Source organism: Dreissena polymorpha, chromosome 9, assembly GCF_020536995.1.
Source record: "Dreissena polymorpha isolate Duluth1 chromosome 9, UMN_Dpol_1.0, whole genome shotgun sequence".
NCBI lineage: Eukaryota > Metazoa > Mollusca > Bivalvia > Myida > Dreissenidae > Dreissena > Dreissena polymorpha.
This window is the reverse complement of record NC_068363.1, coordinates 57,384,042-57,390,854: the sequence shown is the minus strand read 5'-3', so window position 1 is coordinate 57,390,854 and position 6,813 is coordinate 57,384,042.

Below are 6,813 nucleotides of genomic sequence, written 5' to 3'. Positions count from 1 at the left end.
CACATATTTTGGCTTTGTGCATATTTGGAGTCGCTTGTAAGAAAAAACAAGATTCACCATAAAGAACAAGTGGAAAATAAAACGATTTATGTGAAATAGCCTTGGATCACCTTAAATAATCTGCTCATGTGAAAAAATATGACTCACAGTATTGGTTGTGTTTAATTTGTTAGAGACAAACCATAAACATAACTGAACAAATCCAATTATCCAAACATGATACAAAACATACCGGCAATATAATAAAATACCATACTCCCCTCTTGCTGCAGTATTAATTGACTTACGTACACTTACTTTGATAAGCTATACCCACGAACACTTAAATTGAATGACAAGATTCTTAAATAACCAACCAAAATTACATTTACCACACCAAACAAAAGTTGGTCTCCAGCAAAGCTTCATTAATCATGATCATGAGAAAAGATTCCTTTTTTTCAAGTTTTCAGATTTTCAACTTGTGCAAATGTTAATCCATTGTTAAAGTGATTATGAAACATAAAACGGGTATTTAACCAGTTATTGATTTGGTTTAAACACTATTTATTTAGTTCAATAGTAAGTACATATAAGCAATACAATACAAACATACATATTATTTTCGATCAATACACAAGGCAGGAAGAATTTGCAGTAGTGCTTAATATAAAGGCTTTAGGATACAATTTGACAGAATTGAGAAAAAAGCTCGAGGCTTATGTTATGTCTCTCTTCTGTGTGTTAGAAGCGCTGCTGTTATGGTGTAAACAACCAAACGTGTAACAACAACTTATAAAAATGACAAAATTTAGAAACATGCAATTCAGTGATTGGTATTTGAATACCGTTTAGAAATGGAGAAAATATATATGTTGTAATAAAGATCAAATCACAGGGTAGTACAGATAGCAAACAATGTAATAAGTTGAGAAGGAAAGGGAGGGAAGTGTAAGAGTAGAGTTCGAGTAAGAGAAGTTGCGATAAGAAAAGAAGTAGTTGCGGGACGGGGCATCGTTAGAAGAAATAGTTTGTTCCTGAGATGGAGTAGAATTAGAATATATGACTATCTCGGATGAAAGACTGAACATGTTTGAAAATTAATGAATTTACTTCGTATGATCCGTCTTTAACACCAAAAAGAAGTAGTTGCAATGTAATGGGTTGAAAACTGGACAGATTGTCAAAGAGGATAACTCTTTTCACAGTTTAAATGGGACAATTGAAGAAGAAATGATATGTATCTTCAATCTCACCACATTGACAATATGGACTGTGTACAATATTTTTTGCGTACAAATGTTCATTAAAGCTGCTACAATGCATTCGTAAACGTGCATGTAGAATATTAGACTGCCGCTCTCCATCGTAGTAATGCTGGGAAATTATTGTTGTATCTTTGTTTAGATTTGCTTTGAAAGCTGAGAGAGAAGGAGCTGTCCTTACAGATTCAGGTAAACTGTTCCATAAGTTTATAGTTGGTGGTAGGAAAGATCGTGAAAAAGTCGTGATTTACAATGAATGCTGCGAATATTGTTAAATAAATAATTATATAAAACAGAGAACCAACTTTGCTTTTTAAAATATCTATTCACTCAACGTTTCGGTCAATTTAGACCTTCATCAGGAGTAAACATTTTGTTATGAAATAAAGAAAATGGCGTCACAATCACATGACGTCAATTGCAACAACGTCAAAGTGTTACATACTATTTGGCGTTAAAATTAACATATAACCAAAATAATATATAACATCATTATAAAAAGCATATAGTTCATATATGTATATGTTATCTAATTAACTAGATTATAAAAGTAGGATCAGTTATGATACAAAATTACTGGAAAAATGCAGTTTGAATGCGAATATGTTAAATGAACCAGTAAAAACTACCTTAAAAACTAGAACATTAGAAGAGAACTTTTGAATTCATGCCTAGGGGAGCTTTAGTACCTAGGTAATGCATCCAAGAACATTATTTTAAGAGGCGTTTCCATTATTTTGTATTTGTTCAATAGGAATAAAAGAAAAATCATCAATCCTATGTCCAGCAGAATTAAAATGTTCTGAGACATTTGTTAAACAGTCGGGAAAATGTTTAATGTCAAATTTATGGCTATTCATTCTTTGGCTACATTTTTGATTAGTTTGACCAACATATTGTTTTAGACATTTTTTACATGTTATTAAGTAAATAACACTTGATGATGCACAATTTAAATTATTCTTAATAGTAAATTGTTTACCAAATGTAGAGCTGGTAAAACCATTTGTTTCTGTAATATAATTACAATGTGTGCATAGTTTTCTGTTGCATTTCATAACTGAATGAATTTTTCTATTTTGATTATTATTAAGATTTGTATGTACTAAGATATCCTGTAAGTGTCTGGGTCTTTTGAACGCCACTAATGGCTTTTGACTATATACTTGTTTCACACTCTCATTAAGAGATAACTTAAGCAGAAACCAATAATTGTTAAGAATTTTCCCAATGTTGGGAAGTGAAGGGTTGTAAGTACATACGAATGGGATAATTTTCATATTAGCTGACTTTTTAACACTAACTTCTAGTGCATCTTCCATAGATAGCATTGACGCTTTTTTAGCGCTTTGTCTATTACCTCTTTTGGGTAATTACTTTCAAGAAAAATATCATTGAGATGAGTCAGTTCTTTTGTATAGGTATCATTATTAGAAGTGATCCTTCTATAACGTTTAGCCTGGGAAAACGGAATATTAGCTTTACCAGACATAGGATGGCATGAAGAATATTCAATATATTGATGACAATTAGTATTCTTTTCATTAACTGATGTTTGAATGCAACCATTTTCATCCTTAGAAATATTAACATCTAAAAAAACAGCACTTTCCTTAGAAAAATTGTATGTAAATTTAATTGTTTGAGGAAAACTATTAATTTCTCTGAAGAAATTTGTTAGCTCTTTTTCGGAATGGTTCCAAATCATGAAAATGTCATCAAGAAATCTAAGCCATATAACAGGCTTAAACTGGCAATTTTTTAAAGAAATTTTCTTTAAATTGACCCATAAATAATGATGCATAACTTGGTGCCATTTTTGTACCCATGGCAGTGCCTAAGACTTGCAAATAATCAACATCATTAAATTGAAAATGATTTTTGGTTAAAACTAGTTTTTTAAGTTCTGATACTGAAGTGATAAAAGATTCAGATTTATTATTTTTTCGTAAAAAATAGTTACATGCTTTTATACCATCATCATGAGGGATATTACTATAAAGTGAGGATACATCTAATGTAACTAAGTACGATTCGGTTGTTAAGTCTTGCAAACTATGTAATTTCTTAATAAAATCAGAAGTGTCTTTAACATAAGATGGTAAACATTCCATGTAAGGCTTTAAAATTTTGTCGACATGAAATGAAATATTTTCAGTTAAACTATTACAGCCTGATATAATTTGTCTACCTGGAAAACCTTATGGTAGTTTAGTATCATGCACTTCATTAACTTTATGCAATAAATAAAAGAGCGATGTACGGCTGTCTTTTGATGGGTAAAGATTTTTTACATCAATTTCTTGGCAATCAATAGTTTTATGACATATTCTATATCTTTTCGAAACTGTTCATGTGGATTCTCACTAAGTACCTCGTTGTATGTACAGTTGTTGAGTTGTCGTTGGGCCTCACCAATGTAATCTTCTCTGTTCATTATTACAATTTTGGATCCTTTGTCAGATTTTTTAATCGCAATATTGTCATCTTGGCTTAAAGGGACCTTTTCACGCTTTGGTAAATTGACAAAATTGAAAAAAGTTGTTTCAGATTCGCAAATTTTCGTGTTAGTTATGATATTTGTGAGGAAACAGTAATACTGAACATTAACCATGCTCTAATATAGCCATTATATGCATCTTTTGACGATTATAAAACCTAAAAATTATAAAGCGTTGCAACGCGAAACGATTGAATAATTTGGAGAGTTCTGTTTTTGTCGTTAAATTTTGTATAACTACGAAGATTGCTTATATAAGGTATAAAATACGTGACGTATGTATACTCGGCGGAATAGCTCAGTAGGCTATGCGTTTTTACTTCAGGACTCTGGCAGGACTCCAGGGGTTACTGGTTCGAAACCTGCTCCGGGCAATGTTCTTTTCCTTTTTTTAATTTTATTCTTGATTTTTTACTGGAGCTTTTACGATCCAATGTTTACATTTATCAATATAAAGCATTTAATACATAAGTTAAAAAATGCCAAAATCTGTGAAAAGGCCCCTTTAAAGATTTCAAAGCTACTTGTTCTTCTTGTGAAAGATCTGACTTAATGTTCCACTTGCGCTTGGAAGTAAAAAAATTCATGTGCTATGGCTTTTATGTTAAAGTCTAATACTGTATCTTGCCCAGCAGGTGGAATAAATGTGGAGTTTCCTTTTGTTTGGTATTTGCTGTCTTGGTCTTCGGATGTTTGTTCATCTTCTACAGTGATGTCTTCACAGCTTCCGAAATATTCCTTTAGTCTTAATTTTCTAGTAAATTCAAACACATCTTGTTTAAGCTGAACTGTATCCATAGTTTTAGGTGTGGGGCAGAACTTCAAACCTTACCCCATAAGTCTATATTCTATATTGTTGATAACTTTGTTGGAAAGATTTAAAACTGTGTTCTTACCCCTTTCCACTTCTTTTTTTAATTTTATTTTGTTTGCGCCATTGGTGTCTTTTGATGATACGTATAAACCGTCTGTTCCTTTTAGTGCTTGCAAGGTTTTGATCAGCTGGTTGATGGCCTGGTTTAAAATTGGTGGTTTGCGAATATTGTTAGATTTGCGAAGTGAATAAGCCGAACGTTCTCCAACGCTAGAGGGGATCAGAGTACGCAAATAGGGGGGGGGGGGGGTGATATAGAATTACACATTTTATAGAAATTGGAAAGTTTATGTTTTGTTCTCCTATTTTTTAATGGTTTGAGAGCCGTTTAATTATATAGATTCTGCAAAGATGCTAAACGTGTTCCCCCGCTGATTATTCTTGCTGCGTCCTGTTGAATCTTTTCAAGTTCAATTTCATCATGTGTAGTAATGTTGTCCCAGACTACATCAGCATATTCGAAAATTGGTCTGATAAAAAAAGTGTGTATATCAATAGAAGGGAATTTCTATCGAGCGTAAACTTGAACGTTCGCATTAAATCAATTCTCTGCCATGCTTTCTTCTTGATTGATTCAATATGGTCGTGCCAGGAACATGAATCAGAAAAATTTAAGCCGAGATGTTGATGAGACGAAACCTCAGTGATTTGGCAGTCGTTGAGAAAAAGAGGGGGATGGATTTGGCGGTTGACTTTTTTAGACATTACTAAGGATTCGGTTTTGGATGGATTGAAGGTAACAAAATACTTATAAGCCCAAGAATAGATTTTGTGCAAGATCTGAGTAAAGATGGTTAGCTGCATCAATCGGGTTGTCGAAAATTATATATAGCGCAGTACCGTCTGCAAATAGGCGAATTGGACAGTGAATATCTCGTACAATATCGTTGATGTATATAAGAAAAAGGAGGGGCCCTAATATAGACCCTTGAGGAACACCAGCATATATGGGTAATGGGTCAGATTGGCAGCCGGAGATTACAACACACTGGATCCTCTCCTGTAGGTAGTCTTTTAACCAAGATAGAAGATTTCCAGAGATACCATATGGTCGGAGCTTGTGAATAAGTACTTCGTGCCATACTCTATCAAATGCCTTAGAAATGTCACAAAATACGGCTCTAACCTCTTTTCCTTCGTCAACAGCTTTAATAAAGGTGTGATATGCCGAGACCAATTGGTTAACAGCGGAATCTTTTGGTATGAAACCTGATTGAAATGGTGTTATAAAATCGGTAGCCCTTAAATGGTTAAATGTATTTGTGGAGGATTCTCTCCAGACATTTACTTAAAACGCTTAAAAGGGAGATCGGTCTATAATTTCCAACATCCTGAGGATCAGACTTTTTGTGAAGTGCACAAACAATTGCTTCTTTCCAACTCCAAGGGACTCTACCAGTACTGATGGAACAATTGAAAAGATTTTGTAGTGGACCTGCAATCTCAGATGCAATTTGCTTACAGACTTGGCTATTTTGTCTGGTCCTGATGCCTTTCCCGTTTTCATTACTTTTATGGAATCTAAAACATATTGACGGGCAATGATGAGATCTTGAAAGACGGGACGGCTCTTGGGAATGTAAGTTGTGCATGTGCGTACTGGGTATAGTTAAAGAAGATTGAGATTGGAAAAAGGAATTTAGGATATTTGCTTTAACAAGAGGTGACTCATATATTGTACCATTGTGAATTAAGGGAGGCCACTCGTTATTTGAGGTGTTTTTATTCGTGATTTTTTTAAACTATTTTCCAGAAGTCGGATGAGGAGTGTTGATTTTCACGTATTTGTTTAGCAAGATTATCGAAGTGAACTTCTTTTGCTGATTTTACAAGATAATTGACAATATTACGTTGTTGACGATAAATGTGACAATAGTGGTCTGAATTGGTAGCCTTGGCCTTTTTGTATGCTCTTTTGCGGCGTCAGATTTCTTTTCGAATATTTTTATATAGCCATGGAGGATCAGCTGTTCTTATTGTAACTGTTTTGGATGGGATAGTAGCTTCACAGAAACAGATAAGTTATTGATTTAAGCACAATGGTGATTATGTAAACAACAAACATGAATATAACTAGTTATTGATTTAAGCATGGGAACAAAGTGAAACAGTTTAGCTGTTGAATATTGATACTTTTTTAAAACATCAATACATACGTGGTTGATTAAATATGCAATATGTTTAAACAAGTTCCC